This window comes from Gopherus evgoodei, chromosome 8 (assembly GCF_007399415.2).
Source record: "Gopherus evgoodei ecotype Sinaloan lineage chromosome 8, rGopEvg1_v1.p, whole genome shotgun sequence".
Taxonomy (NCBI): domain Eukaryota; kingdom Metazoa; phylum Chordata; order Testudines; family Testudinidae; genus Gopherus; species Gopherus evgoodei.
Window position 1 is genome coordinate 100,625,610 of NC_044329.1, and position 22,800 is coordinate 100,648,409.

At 44.2% G+C, this 22,800-nt stretch overlaps 1 protein-coding gene across 11 annotated transcripts in view; it reads left to right on the plus strand.

Annotated features, from left to right (window-relative positions):
- SSBP3 (single stranded DNA binding protein 3) overlaps positions 1 to 22,800 on the plus strand; it is a 143,367-nt gene that overhangs the window by 71,486 nt on the left and 49,081 nt on the right. The gene's annotated exons all lie outside the window — the stretch shown is intronic.

Sequence of the window (22,800 nt, forward strand, 5' to 3'; positions counted from 1 at the left end):
GTCATTTTCTTGCAAATATTTGTAGGCCTTAAGAGCCAAACCAAATGCTGCTACTCAGGACATGGTGCATGGTCCATCTATTTTGGTGTGTTCGTCGCGGCAGGGAGATGAGCTGTAGATATACCCCCTGGGTAGAGTTGGTTAGTAGTCATTAATCACCTTACGTGGGTGGTGGTCACTTTTCAATGTTTTTGGCAGTAGTAATAATTTAAGGTGTCCAGATGCTGCAGTGCTGGTTAACATATGCAACTGCAAAAACAGATAGTGTAAGGGGAAATTGGCGCTGGGTGTGCACTATTCAGCCATTACTGCTGCATTGTATTGGGAGGCCAGATACATCCCCACCCCCTAAATTGAGCCTAATTTGTGTTCAGGCCTGATTACAAATCCGATCTGAGAAAAAGCTGTGAGAAGGGGGAAAAACAGCTCTTGGCCTCCCGAGTCTGTTACCTTGCCCAGATTAAAAAAAACTTGAGCCTACAGAAAAAGATAAAATATTTAAAACAAAAACCATGGGGTAGGTTTTCTCATCTGTCCCCACATCCCCCATCTAACCTGTGCTCCTCCCTGCTCTTCTGTGGCTGCAGAAATTCCTTGGATACAAGAGCAGTGGTCCAACTCTCTAAGCAGCAGCCATGTGATTTACAAGAATATAGTGTATTTCAGAGGGGAATGGAAGAGAAGAGGAAAAGTCTTGTGGATGAATGGAGGTTGAACAGTTGAGAAATGTTTGCTGGACCATCACTAAGCAATGTTCAATGTGCTGGACCAGCCCTTCATGAGAACCTGGGAATGTTGTATAATTTGCAACAGAGGCCTGAGTCTTTCCCTATTAACCTCTCAAACATCTTTGCATCAGAGCTGACCTTGACATGACCCTCTCTGAAGGTTGAGAGGGAAGAGGGGAGCAGAGTTTCTGGGTGGGAGAAAAGGTCCAATCCCTTACCTTTCCCTGGAGCCTTGGGATTTTGCGCCAGCTGCTGCTGTTGCAGCACTTAGAAGGTGCTGCCACATTCAGCTTTAAATATCTGGAGGCATATTAGGGATCTGAATGGTTCAAGCACCATATGGCACAAAAGGATTAGTCAAGACTGGTTTTGAGGATTAAATGTGGGGCAGGGGGGTTGCAGAACAGGTGGGGAAACCAGGCAGAGTAGGACTTTGGTGTGGGGACAGCATTAAAACAATGCTTGGAGGGGTAACGTCAGGAATGGAGGGATGTGGAGGTGGAGTAAGTACAGTCAGTCAGATTTTAGCCCTTAATTTTGACTCCTCCCAGTCCATTGGTGTCCTCACTTCCTCCAGGCGTTTGCACATGTGGTGCTAAATCTCTATTCAGGTGAGCAGGAATGTACACTCCTAGCAGGTCGATGCTGATCTCAATCCATGGGAGCAACATTTCATCATGGATTGGTTTGGATTTAAAACCTTCGTATAAAGCAGAGACTGTGTGCAGCGGCAGCCAGATAGAACTCCTGGCCGCTAGGAGCAGAAGCCTTAGCCATGTAGGGAAAGCTGCTTTGCTTGTAGTAACATTCACAGCCCTATAGATGGAATCGGTTTATATTGCGAGACTTGTACTCAAGACCCTTTTAGCCGGGGAGATGCACAAGAATGGTTTATAGGAACAATTAATATTGTGGGGGGTTTTTTCTTGGTGCCCCTGCCCAAGGTGCTGGACAACAGACAAATATAATAATTAAAACTTGAAAGCATCCCTTTGAACGTGGAAAGGAGCAAGAAAATGCCCACCCCAGGATCTGCTACAGCAGGAGTGTAGTGACCCGCTGTCGGAGGATGGAATCCCTAGCCAGCGTGAGCCAGAGCTCAAATAGCCATTAGGGCAATTCTCTGTAGAGGTCTCTTGCCATTCGAGCTCAGCTCAGTGCTAAGGCATTGTAGGGCTGCATCCTTCTATGAGGATTCCAGATCAGGGCACTGTTTTGAAAACACAAAGCATTGTACATAGGCCAGCAGTCAATGGGATAGCTTGTGGGGAAGTCAGGGGAAACTTGATCTGAGTATATTTTAAAAAATCCTATTTCGTGTATATACAACTTTATGTAAATATGCTTGATTGTATGCATAGATACAGACTTCCTTTCTACCTGGGGGGTGCTCGGCACTCCAGCTCCTGCTCCAACTCTACCTCTTCTTGCCCCAACCTCACCCCTGCACCACCTCTTCCCTGCTTCTTTCCACCCCATCCCCAGTCCTCCCCCTCCCTCCCAATGTGTCCTGCATGCCGTGGCTGGGAGGCACTGGGAGGGAGGGAGAGGACTTGATCAGCAGGGCTGCAGGCAGGCAAGAGGTGCTACAGAGGAGGGCGGAGCTTGGCTGCTGGTGGGTGCTAAGCACCTGCTAATTTTTTCCATCTGTGCTCCAGCCCTGTGTTGTGGTGTGTTTGGTTTTTTTTGCTTGTCTAAATTGTGAGTGTTTCCTGTATGTACGGTGGTGTCTGGTCCAATACCACCTCTACAGGAATGAAAATATATAATATAAACAAACTTGGAGGGCAGAGTTATCCAGTGGTTAGAGCATGGATCTGGGATCCAGGAACTCCTGGGCTCTACTCCTGGCCCAGCCACTAACTCCCTGCAGCCTTATCTACATGCGTGTGTTGCACCAATTTAACTGGATCACTTTAGAAACTGATCTGCTTTCAGTCATCTGAGTTAAATTGGTGCAATGTGTGTGAGTAAGCAAAGCCTGTGTTTTGTTAGGCAAATCCACTTTATTTCTCCAGCTGTAAAATGGAGGCAGAACAAGGGTGCGGTGAGGGTTAATTGATGCCTGTGCAGCACACGGAAGTTCTAACGTGCTGTATAAGTGCCAAATGTTCTTTCATGTGTCACCATCCAACCTTTAAATTGAATTAATTAATAAGTACATTCACTCCCATAAGTTCCAAGCTAGCAATTTAAACTGGTCAGTTCTGGCCAGTCTGATCAGACTTAGAGACGTGTGTTTCCAAGTTCTGTTAGTTCAGTCAAAATATTTCCTTTGTAAGAGGTTCAGAGAATAGTTTTACTGCACAATGGTGTGCAGCAGCTTTCTCCCAAGGATGCCTTGGGAAGTGGTGCATGGATGAGATCTTGAAAAGGCCCGACCAGTCAAATGGGATCTTAATCTGCAATTCTAGCCATACGCTATATACAAGGCAGTTTTAATCAAAGACTCTGCAAGTCGTTTGTGGTGTGTCCTATGGAAAGGAATGCTCTAAGGACATGGGACTAGGATATATATTTGTTCATTGTCCAGCGAGTGTGGTGTGTTTGCATTACATCAAGTGCACGTGGTCACTTGCAGACTGGTAAGAAGACAAAGTCCAGTGACATGGCAGGCACAAGCCTCCTGGAACAAATCTCCTTACAGTGAGGGGCCAGTGGCATTTATCTTGTTTGCAGTTCCTCCAGCTTGGAGGAATAGAGATTTAAAAGGTAACGTATGTGGTGAGAACCTTAAACTTTCAGGGTGGCACCAATGTCCCCACACCACATGTAACTTTTACACAGTCCCATGTGTGGCTGTGTAGCTAGTAAATTCTGTTTCACTTGTAGCATTTAAAGATGCTTGGTCTTAGGAGGATTCTTCGGGAAGCTTTTCAAGCTCACCTTTTCATATAAAAAAGCCTACCCAAAAATACTTGACCCAGAATTTCATGGTAACGCCCCAGTGTGATTGTTGCATGCTGTCCAGAGAGCTTCGCAAAGCCTAGACAGCAGTTGGTCCACTCTCAAAGAATACAACCACAAAGTCCATGTATCATTTCCAAGCCCTGCAGGGCCTTTGAAATGCCTTCAGGGTGAGAAACTCTGAGGATTCATGAAGGGAGTCCTCTCGTAAACCTTGTGTGGGCTGGTTTATAATGCGCAGGACTTCCAAAGGAAAACCTCTTTTTTTGTCAGGATAAAGCAGGCCGTTTGGGGCTTTGATTCACTGTAACACCTCTCAGCCGTGTTTCTTTTGTGGCTTACCCTTTCTAGTCAAGTGTTCCCATACCCCATAAGCTGCCATCTGATACACCCCATGATTTAACCTCACTGCCAGCTCAGTGCTGATTTGTGGGATTTTGCTGTGACCTGGGAAGACTGGAAATGTCAGTCTGTGACAGCCATTCAGCAGCTCAACATTTGGTGGCCCCTAGTTCTACTGCCCTAAGTTACAGCCTATTCTTCCCCATATGGTGCAGCCAGCCTGGCTTCTCCTCCTCCTCCTGCAGTGGTGACCTGACAAACTCCTTGCAAGGCTTCTGCAGTGTGAGGTCTCCGGCTCTCCTCTCATCATGTGTGACTAGAGTGGGAGTGTGGTCCCAGCAGGCTTTTAGCAACCTCTTCCTCTCCTTGTCCCTTTAGCAACAAGCTCTGGGCACTTATGAACGAAGCCCCTGTGCTGCGGAAACCAGATCGAAGAGATGGATCATTTGGGCCCAAGTGGAGCCCATTTGACCTCAATGGAACTTTGTGGGGCTTCAGGATCCTCTCACGTGGATCCGATTTGCAGATTTGGGGCACAGGAGAGCATTGGAGATGCCCTCTCTCATTTTGAACAGCCAGGAATGAGAATCCACTAGTAGCTCCCTGCTGCTGGGACTCACTCCCAGGAACTAAGAGTGTCATGCCTGGCTACATTGGGGCCTGCCACTGGGCTGGACCATATCAATGTACGTCTGACTCCACAGTGAGAATAGGATTCTGGTACCCTTCTCCCCTTGCCAGCTTCTGTTTTGGTCTTCCACGAAGAACCCTGAGAATATCTCCTCAATCTCCTCAGTGCTCCCATTCCATTGTGCTTCACCTTACAGACCTCCATGGCTCCCACTGAGAAGGCCTAAATATGGGAGAAGCCTTCCCCTCAACATAACGCTGTCTACATTGGGGGTTAGGGCAGGTTAACTGTTGCTGAGGGTTGTGGATTTTCCACGCCTCTGAGTGACATCGTTACACCGACATAAGTTGGCAGGATAGACCAGGGCTGAGACTGGAGAGTGAAGGGGAGGCGGTATTGAGCAGCATTAGGAGTTTGCTCTTCTCCAGCTCAGAGCACCGTATTTTCAGCCTTTGCTTGAGTCTTGGGATCCCACATGGCGATGGAGGGAGGCTAAACTCTCCAGCTCAGCATTTTCAAGGCAGTCTGTCTTGGCCCTGTGTGGGTTTACAGACAGGGATAGTCTCACATACTAGAGACCTGTCCATCAGTAGATGATTCTGTAGCTTCAGTGTTCCTCTTGTCTTCCTGTAGTCTTCCACCACCAGAGCCTTTATATTCTTGTCCAGGGGTGCCCTTGTGGCTTAGATCAATTATAACTTGACTAGTAACTTCTTCCCAACTTGTTAGCCCAAGTACCCCGGCAGTTGGGGGTGATTGAGGGCATATGATAGCATTTTTAGTAGTGGTATTCTTCAAAAGCTGTCCGAGAAGGGACACAGGTAGTGAATATCTAGGGATGATGAACAGTTAAAGCAGTCACCATCTCAACCCTGTTCTCCTCAATTTAAGCCATTTCCTTCCTGCTCTGTTGGCATATTTAATACTTACCACTAACAGTCTATAGAATATATTATAAAGCTACTTGCTACAAATGGTAATTATTTTTGTTAACCTGCCACTTTGTTACACTGTATGTTTGTGGGGTGGGGTGGGGGAGGTGATTTTAAAAGGCTTGTGTGGAAAACTTACTCTTCACAGATCAGTAGGCAAGTCAATTACAGGCCTTTCTGAAAGCATGCTTCTCTCCAGCCTGCCTGTGAGGGGCTTGAAACGTGGAGATGCTAGAGGAGAAGTGTTGCTACTTCTGTAGGTACACAGTGCCTATTTGAATATCCGTGAAAGGTTACAGCAGCATTTCAAAAGGTTTTCATATTATTGCACGAAGATGGTGGCCACATAGCTGTCAGCTTTTTGTCTAAGTGAAATGGGCATCTTGTTAGGGCCGGGCAGATGGCGTTCACCTGCTCTGGAAGAACCCTCTCGAACTCGCCATTGGTTTTGTAGAATAATAATAAACAGCTGCTAGCAGTAAAATAGGCTTAAGCAAAGCGATATTTGGCATTCAAATGCTTGGAAGTGCACAGCAAGAATGGGAGATTGTCCATAGTATTTGCATTAATTTTTTTCCCTCCTCTTAGAGGATAATATACAAAGTAGGAACATTTTCTACAGAATAATCAGTGTCCTGATTTGTGATCCCAGAACCTGGCCTCAGTTTCCCCCGTCAATCTTTTTTTTAACTGGCTTGATCCTGCAGTCCCCCCATTTCTCCCCCGCCCTCCATACCTGACTGACCATTCTCTTGGCAGGATTCACACCTTATAGTGAAGCCAGAGCTGATAAATTGCTAAATACCAAGTCAGAAAAGATTATATCAATGTGTATGCTTCTAGACCTAATGCAAGGTTTTCTTTCTCCTCCCGAAGGCGTCGGACTTTCAGAACTAGGAAAGGGGGATTGTTTTAGTGCAGACAAAATGTGTTTCCCGCTAACTCTTGAAAATTCATTAGGTTTATTGGAAAAAGCATGTGAAGCTAATTGCTTTTATTTGGGTTTCTTGAAATTCAGAACCCTTTAGCTCTTGTCAGCTCTTTTAAATGTGAGGTTAATGACTTAGTTAACTCTGTATGGTCAGTTGATGCTTGTTCAGGATACTGTTACAAATAGGGCAGGTGTAATTTTATCGATAAGATCCATCCGTTTAAACAGGGCTGCACAGAGTACTTCCCACTGTGTGTCCCTTTTTACTGTGGAGTAATAGCAGCATCTTGCTTTTGCAAATTTTCAAAGTATCACGCAGTATTCTGTGTAGCTCGACATGAGTGGCAAAACCTTTATTAGTCAGTGCAGCATAATGTTGGTAAATGTTTTGGATAAGTAGAGACTTGTTTTAAAAAATAACTCAGTAATGTAAATATAGTTCAATGCATGTTTTACCAAGGATTTTTTTCACTTAGGTTCAGTTTAAATCTAGCCCTCCCTCCCTCCTCCTCTTCCTTCTCCTCCTCAAAATGTCATTACATTTTGAGTTGGCCGAATAAATAGGCAGAGAAAGCGACAGTGAAAGTTATTTGCTCTAAGAAACGGCAGTCCCATCTCTTGAAGCCAACAGGCTTTTGACAAGGGATTTAGGGTTAAAGATGTATTACACCTGTTCACTTAATTATTAATATTTACACAGTGTCATAACTGAATGGTATTTAGCAGGCAGGGCATGTTCACTGCCCTGAACAGCTTATGATCTGAACATATCTATCTCAGTGGTTTTCATAGTAATCTGCTCCAAAGTTTTAATTTTCAAAGCTGTTTGGAAAACAATGGCTCTGTCTGCATTGTTGAAGGGGAAAATGTTTTTCAGATTTAACTTGCCCTAAAAATCACTTAAACCTCTTAAATTGATTACCCAGTGACAGAGGAGCTGGGTGATGCCACATTCCACTCTAGCCCCCCACCCAGAGATGCAGCCCATTGGCTTGTATATGTTTACATGTAGTTAATTTTGTCTAGACACAAAATGTGTGTTTAATGTGTAACCCTCTTCCTTACTTCTGCTCCTTTATAGGCACTGCATGAAGTGCCATTTTTCCCTGTTCTAGCAAGTAGGCGTGGTGTTAAGCACAATATTGCACTCTGCCTTTCTTTTCAATACCTTTGTGCCCATACAGGAGAGGATATCATGCAGGCTAAGGGAAGGGCTGACCCATACCAACCCTAGTGATGTGATGTTGCTGTCTGTGTTTCACTAGATAGCTAATCTCTTAATTGCCCTCAGGCAAGCGTTTTCCTAACAATTGTAATTTTTTCTGTTTTGAAGCTGCTGCTACTTGTTCTGTTTCCACAACTGCTGTCCTTCCTCCTTCCCCGTCCTTCCCCAATACTGGAAAGTGCTTAACTGCCTTCTTCACCAGATGCACTGGGTGTCTGAACTTGACTGCCTCTTCTCACAGGTTGACCCTTCTGATCCTTTTATGATTGTCACCCTTCATATGCCCTCTCTGCGTAGGTGTCCAGGAATCTACCCTCATGCGTATCTGGCCCTTATCATGCTAGCATCTGAGCATATCCCATCCATGATGGCTGTTGTGAGGATAATAACTTCATTACGAGATAAGGAGGTGATTTTCCCCATTTTACAGAGGGGTTCTGTGACATAGGATAAGCGAGTTGCCTAGGGTACAGCTAGCCGTTGAACCCTGATTTCCTGCATCCCAGTCTAAGTTATTAGCCTTAGACCATTCTTCCTGTCCCAGTCACCACTGATAATTCATTGAGAGTGAAGATGAGAGAACAGATTTTTCAGGAAACCGGTAAAACTCAAGACCAGCCTATAAAACCACACTAGTGTGGGTGGAAATAAAACCAGAATGCATTTTGGCACTAGTTGTGCGTTCCTTTGGCGAGCCGCACAGGGTGACAGCTGTCAGTTGATCAGCAGAGTTAGAATCATAGACTATCAGGGTTGGAAGGGACTTCCAGGAGGTCATCTAGTCCAACCCCCTGCTCAAAGCAGGACCAATCCCCAGACAGTTAGTGCATTTTTTTCACTATGCAGTGGAGAACGCTGCTTACGACCTTGGCTACAGCAGTCTGAAGAACCACCGTTCTCTTGCAAAGTTGCCTCACGCGTTGGGCATCGCTGCTTACCCTTACAAGGGCTAATCTTTGTGAATGGAAAAGCTACCTATTCTTCTGGAAAGCTAATTCACCCCTGCCCTGTGTGTGTAGTCAAGGTGATCACTTCCAGTTTCTGGGGAAAGTAAAGCTCTCCAAGTGCACGTCTGCACCACCTGTGCCCAAACTGGCATGGAGGCAGAAGCGTGTGGTGTGTATTCAATGGAGTCCCTCACCTGCTCTCTCCACTGGAGATGTGGAAGTTAAAGACTGCTTACGAGAAGGGAGAGCTTTCTGCTTTCCATATGGGTAGTAGTGGGGCCAAGTCAACGCATTGTCCATTTGGGGTTAATTTAGACTCTACCAAGGAGAGAGCACGGGGGATGGAGGAGCAAGCTTATCAATTAGTCTCTTTAGAAGGAGGTATTTCTCTTCTAGTTCAGCCTTTTCAAAGGTAGCTAAATAAGAGAACTCAATTTGGAGAGCTCCATTGCTTAGCCTCATTCTAATGCAGCTTTTATGGTAAACATAAAAAAGTGAAATGCAAGTACATGTGTGTGTCCAGAAGGGAAGTATGCTCATGAGCATGTGGCTGAATGACCCTTCATAATTATAACATGGTGGTAACAGCACATGAAGTGAGAAGCATTACAGGGAGTAAACACCCATCTGCTTTAATGCTCACAACTTTGCGGAAACTCTGGCAAATTACCTCTCCTAGCAGCTTTGTTGTGTCGCTTTTCTTTTATTTCAGAATTCTGAAACTGATCTGTAAGCATTCTCTAAATCTTCTGTAGGTAGGTAAGAAGCAAGCCCAGAGGGAGCTAAGGTGGCCAGTATAGCCGTAAAAAAGGAATTATGCCTCTTTGTTGTAGTAATATGGAAACTATTTGCTGTGGGTTAGGGTGTTGAAGAGAAAATATAGTGGTGTTGATTGTCATGCCACAATGAGGTCAATAAAACAGAAAAAAGATTGGTAATAGATGAATGTTAGATTAATTGCCTTAAGCAATTGTATTATCTAATGAAAAGTTTCATATAATTATTTTATATAACTTTTTTGGCAGGTGGTTCCTTAAATGGATAGTATTGATTGCTGGAAAAGAGCCTGGTGTTTCTGTTGCTGGAATTATTAGAGGAGAATTTATAGTAATTAATATGTGTATTTACATAATTTTTTAAACTTGCTAATTGCGTGCTTCAGTGAAACCCATTTGAGCTTGTTTGGCAGCACTGGAAGTTCATAAAGTTTTGTTTTTAAATGTTTAGGTTGGAAATTGATTTTGCACTGGAGGTTTGGCATTAAAATAAGTTCTTGTAACCCTTCGATTGTCAGTGCTTTCCAACCTGCTAGCGAAAGAAACCAGAGCACAGCGTGTTCACACTGAGAAGGCTATAGTCAGGTTGCAAAATGACTTCCGTCGGAAGTCCATGAATTTACTTAGTAAATTTCTGAACGTTTTGGACGGGGACGCTAAGGAGTCACCAGAGGTCAACTTTTGGGGAACTTCTGAAAAATCTCTTCAACTGATTATATACACACATACTGTTAACAGAGAGACTTTTTTAGCTTTAAAAATATATTTGCCATTTTACAAAATGAATTACAGAGCCTGATTCTAGGTACACACCAGTGTAAGTGTTGTGGAGTTACTCTTGATTTCCAGCAGAGTAAATCCATTTAATATGCAGTCCCTAACTCTTCAAATTTGAAGCAATCCACAGTGAATGATGATTACGGAGAGCTGAGTTAAAAACAAGTTAAAAAAATCATAGGAGTAAAATATGGCTATGCATGCACAAGAAAACACCTCCCTAAGTTGTGTAATTACATGCATCATTCTGGAACTGGGCAGCTGGGTAAGGGAACTGTGTAACTGTCTAGTGTCATAGCTAGTTACTTCGGGAGGAGAATTTTTTTAAATGTGCAAAAGGGAGTTAGGAAGAAAATCCCACTGAGAGTCATTGGGACTAGTTCTGTTAAATCCTTTTGGCACTTGTGGAAAATCTCTTTTGTGGCAAACATAATACACTTCAGGCAATATGAGTGGTTTATTTTGTTGTCGACACCTCAACTTTAAATTTCCAGACACATTCTCAAACATGTAACAATGTTGTATTAGTATCGTTTTTATTATACTGTGTTCTAGTGATGCCCAGAATGTGCCATGTGCCGAACAAATGCACGGGAAGACACACCCGTGTTTACCTTTTTTCTAGTGTCTGTGTACTCTACAGTTTCCATAGCTAAAACTACCTGCCCTGATCGCTGGCAGTGGGGTCTAACAGGGGACTGCAGGTTTCAGAAGGACTTTCCTTGCCAGCTAGTCTGTAAGACAGGAAAGCTTGGAAATGGTAAGTACTGTATTGTGCTTGGCTTCTTGTATGAGCCATGAAACTGCCACTGAGAAAGCGTGTGCGCTGTGCACTCGCACAGCTGCGGCAAAAACCGAAGTCCGTGGATTTAAAAACAAGAAGTTGCTGTGAAGCTTATTGAAAATGAGGTTGAAACTACCCTTCTGTCACTGCTTTTATGGCATTTAAAAAAAATAAATCCAGAATTGCAAGGGGACTTGAGTAGCTTAACCCCCTTGAGTTGAATTTTCCAGTTGACCAGCTAACGGAATGATTGAGGATGCGTGTGCGCAGCTGTCGCTTGCTGCAGTTTAGCATCCTATCTGTTTGAGTAGTGTGTCAATTATATCTGTATAAACAAGCTTTTTGGACGGTTTCTGAGCAAGCATCACTTAAAAAAAAAAAAAAAAAAGGACATTAATTGCCAGTAAATAATATTTGGCCTTATTTAACCTCTGTGCGCGTGCACCTGTGCGTCCACGGAGAATCTTGCTCATCTTCCTTTGTTTTCTCAGTCTGTCTTACAGCTTTCATTTTGATTTTCTCTCTCCTTTTTTTAAAATTTGGTTGCTGTGAAATTTTGCAGCGCTGCCAAGTTATTTCCTTGGGATATATTTAGATAAAGCAAGATCAGCAGAGAGTGATGTGTGTTTGCGTAAGGATGTTTGTAAACGTTAGCAGTAACACTGTCAGGATTGTTGAGCAGATGTCTATGAGATGCTACCAAGATCCTTATTGACAAATTTATAAATGGCTGAAGGGGTTTCCTTCCCAGGGATAAGGGAGCCGTCACCTTAAAAGATTAAAATCCTATTGTTTTGAGTCTGAAGCTGCTCTGGTGTAGCTGCCGTCTCAGATTATCCATTACAAGGGAAAAAGCTCTGTTATTAGCCTGGAACACCAGTGAACAGTGTTGCCTTTTTTAAAGCATTGGCTTTGTATGTGAAAATGTGTGGTTTTGTTTTGTTTGTGGAGGTTTTTTGGGGGGAGGGGGTAGGAAAATACATGCTTGTTCCTGGTTGAAAAACAAACTGCAACTTTTAGGTTTTTAAAGATTTTCTTGGTGTGCAGCTATCTGAGATGATGCATTATAAGTAATCATAAAAGTTTGCTAAAATATTAGAAGCATAAGTAAACTAAAACTCATCATCATCAAAAAGTCTCCTTTGCAGTAAATACCCTTTTACCCTCTCCCCCCCCTTCACCTTGAGGTCGTAGTATAGGTCAGAAGCCTGGCTCTCAGATACCATTCATGAAGTTAATGCATAGTTACACCACAGCAATCCTTTGAATCTTTTTTTCCTCTTCCCACCACTAACTCAAATCTTTACCGTAGCCTGCCTGTGTATTACATGATCTTAAAGTAAAACGCAATTAATATCCTATTCCAAAACCTCTAGTTCCTTTACTTATAGTAGAGAAAATGTTAGCCTCTTATTCTCTTCTGGGAACCTCTGCAAATTACCACAATATCCTCTTTAAAAAAAAAAAAAAAAAAAGAGTTCGCATATATATATTCACCATCACTGAATATATATTTGTGACACACCTGTTTAAAATATTTATGGGTTTGGTTGGAATGAGCAATGTACATCTGATCTTTGATGGAAAATTGCCATCAACCCCCTTTTTTACCATTTCTCTCATTCCTTTCAGGGCTTAAGAGCGCCTAAGTTTTGTCTTTAGTCTGGATTCGATTTGAATTGATGCAATACTGAAGTTTTTAAGAACGTGGAGGAAATGCATCTTCAGACTGTTCCAAGGTTTAAATTGAATTGTGTAGGACAGTAAGCACTGTGACACCTACTATATGGTGAGCAGCTTCTCATCTTGTGAAGTTGCTAGTTTCATGTATTGCATCTTAAGTGGGGAGAGGGGGAGAGAGTTAAATGTAAATGGTATGACCGTTGCTCCTACCTTATTCTGCCACTTGCTTTTAAATCTCTAGAATAGTGAGGCAGTCTATTTGAATTATTACAGTTACAGGCTATTAGCACTGTATGAGAGATAGTAAAGTGCTATTACTGTTAATATGGAAACTATTCTCAAATACTTGTACTACATTCATGGCTTTTTCTTTTCTCTTTTTTCCATCTTGCCCCCCTTGGAGTTTTGGAAACAGCAGACAAAATGGTGGTTGGAAATATGGTGGAGAAAACACTTTGTATATAGTATTTTAATATGTTGTTAAAGCTGTAAGCTGATTGACATAGCAGTTTAACTGCTGGAACCATTGCATAAATTCCTCCTCCCTTTCCCTGCACACTTTCTCACTGCTTGCAAAAAAATTGTCAGTTATTAGCACGTTGCCGTTTTTTAATATAACAAATTATGGCATCTACAAAACAGTTTTACTCTGTCGTGTGGTGTAAACTCTAAAAAGGGGGCGAGAGGATCATTTGATTGAAGCAGCGCAGGCACTACTAGCCCAAAGAGACTAATGCAGGAAATCATCTGATGTCTAGATCTGTATGAAATGGTCAACATAGTGCCATACTCTGTTAATTGGGTTACTGTGAGGTGTGGTAGAGTTCTATTATTAAATTTAAAACCTCACTCTATAAGATGAAGGCAGCTTTAATGAGATGAAAAGGCTTAACTGGAGTCCAATTAAATTCAGTCTTACCTGTTTGTGCCGTCTGCTTAAGTCCTGACCGGTAAGTTAATTCTTTCTTTTATCTTCTCGAAGCCTATGCTGAGGGCGGCGAAGTAGATAGATGCCAGATCACCAATCTGTCCCAGCCATCTTTGAAAGTCTGCACTGGGGATGTGAATTCACGTTGTGTACCTCCAGGGCAGATTTTAAACAAGGCACCTACAGTGTTTTTTAGTGAATTAACTGCTGACTCACCTAATATTTAGTCACTGCTAACGTAAAGTTATTTCATTACAGCCAGAGCACCTGTTTGAGACTCTAGGGGTACATCCACACTGTGATAAGAGCCATAGTTTGCTCAGGTCAGCTGATTCAGGCTTATAGGGCTCTGGGTGCAGAGTTATAAAATTGTGAGTGGGGAGGGTTCCACTCTGAGCCTGAATGGCTACACTGCCATGTTTAGCCCCACATCCCTAGCCCTAGCCCCAGCCCTAGCCCAAGCCAGCTGACATTGGCTTTGAGACTTGGTCTTCTCACAGTGCAGATGTACCCTTAATGTATAGGCCCACAACCACCTTGTCCAGTTGCCTGCCGCCTACACCACAACTACCGCAAATCAGAACAGCAGAAGGTAACACCCGAAGAACCTCAGATGAGAGGGTTGTAGGGTGCAAAGTACTCCACAGACATGAATCAGGCAGCCCCTTTAGATAGGTAAATAATACTGTTCCTGTTTTCCAGATGGGCAGACTGAGGCAGAGGGTAAATAACCCGGCCACAGTCACTCAGGAAACCAGCAGCAGTTGGGAATGGAGTCCAGGAGCACCTCTCCTAAGTACCATGCACCACGCTCCCTAATGAAATGCATTACTTTAATTAAACTCCCTTCTAGAAGGCTGGGGAGAAGGGGAAGGGATGTGGCTGTGGCCTGAAAGTGCCCTTTCCAGTTTTATGGGGAAGAAATGCAGTGAGAGGAGAACCTGAAGTTTTCGCCTCAGGCTAACAATTTTCTCCTTTCTTCACGGATTTGATGTGGCTCAGGGCCTTGGTCTGTGAAGGGGTCCCATCATGCAGAACCTGGGTTATGATAGTGGAATGCACATGTCTGTCGATCCTGGCCCTGGCCCTGCACAGAGCCTCTGAGACCACGTTATGTGGGCGATCTGCTCTTTTCTCCTCTCTCCATGCGCTACTTTTAAGATCTATTGCCTTGAATAGCCCAGCTGTGAAAATCAGGACCCAGAGAAGTTGGAGGCAGGGGCGTGTGTGTGAGAAATCTTGTATGTTCTAGTCAAAGCTATACAATTGCTAAGGCTTTGTTCCCCCACCCTCCTCTCCAACATGCTTGCCGTATGAATATTGTCTGACACTGAGGGCTTGGCGGACCCCCCTTCGGACCTTAAAAATCCCTCCCCGTCATCAAGCAGGTGTTGCATTGATCGAGACACAGCTCCCCATATCCTGCCCTCCCTGCTGGCTTGGGAAGTGAGACCCAAAGCCAGGAATTATGCCTGTGAATCAAGTGGGAAATATATACCCAAGTGTCCTTGAGGTTAACTTCAGTTTTCAACTGTGTGACCCGTTAAGCAGCTTTGCTTCGTGCCACTTGTGACATGGGAAAGAAATGATATGATGGCAGTGTGATTATCCTGACAAGGAGGAGAGAATGGAAATGCTGTATTTACTTGCAACAGCATTGTCTGACGGCTGCCTTGTTAAATAGGGCACTCTCATGCTGGGGCCATGCTGAAAGGCAGGCCAGGGAAGAGAGTATCTTCAGCCTAATGTGCAAATGCTCAGCCATCAATTTTTTTTTGTCTTCTCTTTGCTTCCTGGCAGCAGTCTTGTCTCCCTCCCAACCCATCTGCTAGAGTCTGAAGTGCTATGTCAGATAGAACTGTTTGTACTTGTTTGACACCCTGTTACAGGGAAAGAAAGCCAGTCATAAGCAGGGCTGGCTGGCTTGAGGGTTTACTGGGCCTCAGATCCTTTTGCCTCTAATGCTCATGTACTCTAAGTAGCCACTGCCTAATGACGTTTGGTTTTAGTCCAATTCCTAACAAACTTGTGTGTGTCTCTCTCATTAATATTATTACACCATCCGGTACTAGCTAGCAACCTCAGCTGGAAGGTCAAGGGTTAAAGGAGCATAGAGACGGAACTCCTTTCCTCCCTGGAGGATAGTCCTTCCAGAATAGATCAGGCGCGGGGAGCTTGTACTGCTGCTTGAGATGTGACTAACCTGTGGCTAGCTTAGGGGCTTTGGTCTTCACTGCTGGCTTACACTAGCATTGGAGGTTAAGAAAACTATATTTTCAGAGGAAAACCAGTGCCCCATGTACCCTGGGATATTTTTTCAGCTCACTGAAGCAAGTGAGGTGCTTTGTAGGAGCAAATGAAGACCCAGTTTCTGCCACCAAAAGCATGAAAGCCATACATTGACCACAGCTAATGAGGTTCTTGCAGTTTGGAGGGAGGGGTGGGAAGGAAAGAGGAAGGAGAAGGGTGACCCGCGAGACTCAGTGAGGTTTGTGCACACATTGACGATTCCATTAAGTTTAGCTCTTCATTTGAGCTCTTGGGGGTATAGACTCTAGGACTGGAAGGGACCTCGAGAGGTCATCGAGTCCAGTCCCCTGCCCTCATGGCAGGACCAAATACTGTCTAGACCATCCCTAATAGACATTTATCTAACCTACTCTTAAATATCTCCAGAGATGGAGATTCGACAACTTCCCTAGGCAATCTATTCCAGTGTTTAACTACCCTGACAGGTTGGACATTAGGAAAAAGTTCCTAAATCTCCCTTGCTGCAGTTTAAGCCCATTGCTGCTTGTTCTATCATTGGAGGCTAAGGTGAACAAGTTTTCTCCCTCCTCCTGATGACACCCTTTTAGATACCTGAAAACTATCATGTCGCCTCTCACTCTTCTCTTTTCCAAACTAAACAAACCCAATTCCTTCAGCCTTCTTTCATAGGTCATGTTCTCAAGACCTTTAATCATTCTCGTTGCTCTTCTCTGGACCCTCTCCAATTTCTCCACATCTTTCTTGAAATGAGGTGCCCAGAACTGGACACAATACTCCAGTTGAGGCCTAACCAGCGCAGAGTAAAGCGGAAGAATGACTTCTCGTGTCTTGTTTACAACACACCTGTTAATGCATCCCAGAATCACGTTTGCTTTTTTTGCAACAGTATCACACTGTTTTGACCTCATATTTAGCTTGTGGTCTACTATGACCCCTAGATCTCTTTCTGCCATACGCCTTCCTAGACAGTCTCTTCCCATTCTATGTGTGAAATTGATTGTTCCTTCCTAAGTGGAGCACTTTGCATTTATCTTTCTTGAACTTCATCCTGTTTACCTCAGACCATTTCTCCAATTATGGTATGGCAGAAGTGGGTTTGTAGGAGGGATTCGGAAGAGGAGGGAGCAGGGTGATGACTTGGCGAATTGGCTTAAGGAGGATGTTCCATACATAGTGGGCACTGTGGAAGGTATGAACATAGGACTTGGGAGAAGGAAAGAAAGGGGCCTTCAACATCGATGGGGGCTGGAAATACAGGTCGGCACTGAGGGATGTGAGCCCTGAAAAGCAAGGGTTAAGGGCTGTAACCCAGATGCACAGCACCATGGGGAGCCAGTAAGAGTTTCAAAGAGAAGTGACAGTGAAAATGACAGCCAGATGAGGGCTTAGGCTATGTGGGAGGATGGCAAAGAGAACATCCCCTGGACCAGAATGGGGGTGGTAAGTAGGCTGTGGACATGTGAATTAGCCCTTGGGATAGAAAAGGGAAGAAGGGATGGATTTGATGTGTGACTATAGAAGCAGTGGGATTTGTTTACTGCCCGGGTGTGGGAAGGATACTAGTCTTGCGTGTTTTCAACCACAAACTCTTCAGCACACAAAACATGTAGAGGAAGAGTCAACTTGAATTTAATAATGAAATAAATAAAAGCCGATAGTGAGAATTATTCATTTTTCATTCAGTAGAAACCATCCACTTCTGAAGTAACTGAACTGGATGCATCATTAGACTGAATGTAAACCAAACATTCTTGTCACAGAACTTCAGTCCAGCTTGCTGCAGAAATACCCATAGGGCATCAGGAACAGGATCGTGAAGAAAAAGATAGGGTAAAGCATTAAGTGTCATTTATTGTTGAGCAAAAGTGGCTAAGTTGCATACTCCATCAGGATCTCGCAGCTCTGCTTGCAGCAGGCCCTGGATTGAGAGCAGATGGCAGGAAGTCAATTCCTCTTCTTTAGAAGAGAAATATAGTGCCATGCAATATAGAAAGGGGGAACTCTTGGGAAATCTTGTATGGAGACCTTCTTTAAGTATTTCATCAATAAGTGAGCTGCACTGGGCAACATGATCATATAGACCAGTGGTTGTCAACCAGGAGTACGTGTACCCCTGGGGGTACTTAGAGGTCATCCAGGGGGTACTCAGCTTATCTAGATCAGTGTTTCTCAACCTAGGGCTTGCAGCCCTGGGGGTAGTCATGGGATGGGCTTAGGGGGTTGCATATGAAGGGCTGGCATTAGGAGGTGGTAAGCAGAGCAATTGCCTGGGGTCTCCCACAAAGCTAAGTTATGTGCAGGACTTTGGGCTCCAGCCCCGGACAGCAGGGTTTGGGCTTCAGACAAGGCTCGCAAGTGAAAAACAGGCTCAGTATTGCAGTGAAATGCAAGTACAATACTTGTATTCCGATGGATGTATTTTATAATTATACGCTAAAAACGAGAGTCAGCAATTTTTCAATAATAGTTCTGTATTCAAGTAGTTTTTAAGTGAGGTGAAACTAGGGACATTCGAGACAAATCAGACTCCTGAAAGGTGTTCAGTCATCTGGGAAGGTTGAGAACCACTAATATAGACAGTCTTTGGATAGAAAATTAATAAATGCTAAGAATCCAGTGAATAATGACTTACACATTTGAAGTACGCTTTGGGAAAGTCCTAACTGATTGACTTTCAGAAGCTTGGATCACTCAATGGAGAGTTGGGAGGTGAATATTCATAACCTTTATTTCTTGCCAGCATGGCCAATTACTGACTCTTAACAAAATCCAGGAAGGTTTAGGCAGTTTGAGCTTTTATTTTTTTAGTGGGCTTTCCTTCAGTCCCTATAACCATGGTATTGGAGCACCTCGAACACTTGAATGGGGTTTATCCTCCTAACTCTTTCCCTGAGAGGTAGGGAAGTGTTAGCTCCATTTTACGGATGGGAGCAGAGGCACGGAGATGAAATAGCCTGCATAATGTCAGCCAGGAAGCCCCTGGCAGAGCCAGGAATAGAATTTAGATTTCTTGAGTGCCAGTCAAATGCCTTAACCATACAGCCTATCTTCCTCTTGCCTCTTCATTACCGATCAGGTGCTTCAGGGTTTCAATGGTGAGTAATTTGACCATGGAACCAGCTTATTTTACTCCTCTGAAGGGGCTCTTTCCTATTATCCTCCTTTTCACTTCAGTCTGAGCCCTAAATGCACTGTGCCCCATGCCTCGGAGTTGTCGTCAGACTCCAGGATCTGCTTGAGTTACTTCGCTCCCTCACTTAAAACTAGTATCTCCTTTTGGGTGTTGGGTCGGAGGGAAGCAAATGTATTGTAGTTTCTGTAATTGTTAGTCAACTGAGTGCCTCCACTAACTTTTATTATTTGTAGTACTGTAGCACTGAGGGGCCCTACTTATGTACAAACAGAACTAAAAGATGGACCCTGCCCCAAGAGGCTTACAGTCTAATATACAAGAGACAGATGCGTCTAGGCAGGCAGGAGAGTGTTTTGCTTAGTGTGTGTGTGCTCTGAAAAGTGAGTCTGGAAAAATGCCACTGCGCTGCTCCACAGATCTGCCACTTGTGCATACTTGCGTATCTGCTGACTTCGGTGACAAGAATAGATTTTTCCTGCTTTTTACTCCTGGTAGCCCTGCAGAGCCTCTGCAGCTAAGAAAGTGAGCAGGACTCTATTACTTCCCTTGTTGTGTGTCAACCATTCCCTTCCGCTACTCCTGAGCAAGCTTATTGAAGGCAGTGGGGGGTTCTGTGTGTGTAACCAAGGGCAGAACTTGGCCTGCGGAAACCCAGTGGTGATGCTTGAGAAGGCAGATGGATTGACTCACCGATCTTGGGTTGAGTCTACAAAGCTGGTAGTTAGGAGAAAACACCTTTTTACATGTGAAGTGGGCACACCTGTGAAGGAGTCATAGCTCAGCAGTAAACCTGGAGCCCCATGATGCTGCCACTTCTACAAAGTTGCTTTTTTATAGCATATAACCACCCTTTAAACTCTACCCCACGTTTTAAATAGTGCTCATTAGATGCTGTAACTGAGTGGCCTAGCATGCTACAGGCTTTTTGGTAGCTTTTGGGTAGGCTGTGCGGGTGTGGAATTTTAGAAAGGGGATCAGTTCAGCGCCGGGATTTTGATTTCGGGCCCTGGTCTGCTCCATGTCTGTAGGAGCTGATAGTGCTGGTAAGGTGGCTGATGAAGGAGAGTGAGCTTCTGTAGTTTAGTCTCTTGTGAGCGGTAATGTTTTCGTGTTTAATGTGTGGGAGGTGGGTGGCGCTGCTGGTCTGTGATATGCAGGGGATCAGGCTAGATGATCTGGTGGTCGCTTCTTGCCTTAAATTGTGACTCAATAGTAAACAGTGGTGCTGAAAAGCTCACGTCCTGTTCAGGCCTCTAACTAGAAGGGTGGTGAAGTGGTGTCAAACGGGATGCCCAGCAAAATGCCCTTTCCTCTTCCGAAGTTGTCTCCTCCTCCCTCCCATTGCTAGTAATAACCAACATGAGACTCCTTGGTCCTCCATTACACAGTAGCATGAGGTAGTGAATTGTGGCATTTGAGCCCTGGCTTCCCCATATGTGGTTAAAGTACCACACTTAGGCCACGTCCAGACTACCTGCCGTATCGGCGGGTGAAAATCGATTGCTCGGTGATAGATATATCGCGTCTAACCTAGATGCGATATATCGATTCCGGAACTCCATCAACCCCAACGTAGTTCCGGAATCGACACGGAGAGCTGCGAACATCGATCCCGCGCCGTCTGGACGGGTGAGTAATCCGATCTTAGATATTCGACTTCAGCTACGTTATTCACGTAGCTGAAGTTGCATATCTAAGATCGATTTTCCCCCCCTAGTCTGGACCAGCCCTGAGTGTCTTCAAGCTGCAGCAAGATTGCAACATGCAGAAAGGCTCCCTCTCATTTAGGTTAGTCCTTGTGTGACAGCCCTCCTTATTGGACACTTTCCAGCACACAGGGCTTCCGCCTAAACAGAGGCAAATTGTTTTCATAGTTAATCTGGACTTGGGAAGTGAATTGCTGTTTGTCTTCCACGTAGTGGGCCCTGGGCTCTGTCTGCGGATGTGTAAATTGCACCACTAGTGAGGTGTGAGATACAAGAGCAGAATAACTATTCCTGTGGAGATTACATCACTACCTTCTGCTGGAATGACACGCTCCAGATCCTTCACCAAAACACACTGAGCCATGTGAGGATATTTCTCTTATGATTGCAACACATGCTGCAGAAAGCTTAGGTCATTAGTTACATGTAAGGGTGTGTGTATATATAGGTATATTTTTTCCCCTTGAATGCAATTAATATAGTTGGGTAATGTGGATTTCATATTAAAGATTAGTTTAGGAAAACAGCCTTGTTTTTAATCACTCTTTGAGTGCTACATATATTTTGACTTAAAACCATTATGCCCTTGGGCTTCAGACTCTTTTTTTTTGCATTGCATATGAATTTAATACATTGAGTGTGATTATGCTTCACTACAGGAAAAGCTTTTTTCCTCTCAGCTTCCTGTGTTACTGGACAAGATCTACACAGGCTGCCAGTTACATGCTGTAGACACACCCATACTGCATATGGACTGCTTCTGGCATGTGCGAGAGGTGATGCCCAAACCTTGTACAGGGATTCCTTTGGCTGCTAATGCACTCTGGACTTGGGATTTACAAGGGTCTGATTGTAGATGCAGGTCTACTTTGTGCATCTCAGCCAGGGAAAATTCTGCTCCATAGAGCATAGTGGGTGGGGAGGAGGAGTCCTGTTCGCTATTGAAAGGGGTTAGTGGCAGTTGATCTTTCCTTATAAATCTGTTACTGCTCAGTTTCCACAACAAATTAGTGGACTGTGAAAATGCTAGAGAAACATACGTCTCAAAGAGTGAGGGTTTTAAGGCTGCTGTTTCATTGAATAATTTCAGTCTGGCTGAAGCCCAATTTGGGTGTCCTGTACCTCCAACACTTCAGTTATTGTCACATCCTTTCTATTGTGTTTCTAGTTCTGCTGCCAGGTACAGGGGACTGCATTACAGGAGTGCATGATTATTAGTTTTTGGCAGTGGTGACAGCCTGAATGGCTTCCTCGTGCGCTGGAAGGCTGGTGTTTAGTACCACAGCTTCCCCCTGCTGATAGGCTGTTCCAGTTAGCAGGGCTTCTGGCAACACCGCCAAGCAGCACATGGTCTTTTTTTGTACCCTGGTGTCAGGGGGCCTGCACGAGTGCTCTCCTACAGATAATTCAAGTACCCAGCTCCTAGCTGTGTTGTTTTGTCCAATTTCTATAGCGTTCTGACCTACATCATTCTTTATTTGCAAAGCTATACTCGCAGGCAGCAGTAATAAATCAATTAATGACTCTGATGAATCGTTTAATGGCTGACAAAATAACACTAAAGCCAACAGCTTGGATCTCTACAGCAGTACCAGAAGACGCTGGTTGACTCAGGGTAGGGAGACGAAACAGAGACTGTTAGCTCAATTAGTGCAATTAGTGTGCGATTTAAAGGCTTAGACGGCATCTGCTGGAGTACCAACTTGGTGTGTGAACTGAATGTCTAGGTTTGGCAAGCGAAACTCGAAGATCCAGATTTTCACAATCCTACTGGCTGCTTCTGTTGTTAAAAAAAATACAGATCTATTCAAAACTGTTCCATGAGTTGTGTCCAGCCAAGAATAAACTGACCCTGTCTGACATCGTGCAATGCTCCAAGAGTGTGGACAGTAGGTCAGTCATAGCTCAGGCCCCTGGAAGGATGTAAATTACCTACTCCCTACAAAAGCTGAATGCCAGCAATAATACCAGGGGCACAGAAAGATGTGAACCATCCCAGGAATAGCTGAATGATTTGAGGAACTTGGGTTCATGAATCATTCATATATGTATATGTATATGTAATATGACATGACAGCTGATGGTACCTGACCCTTTCC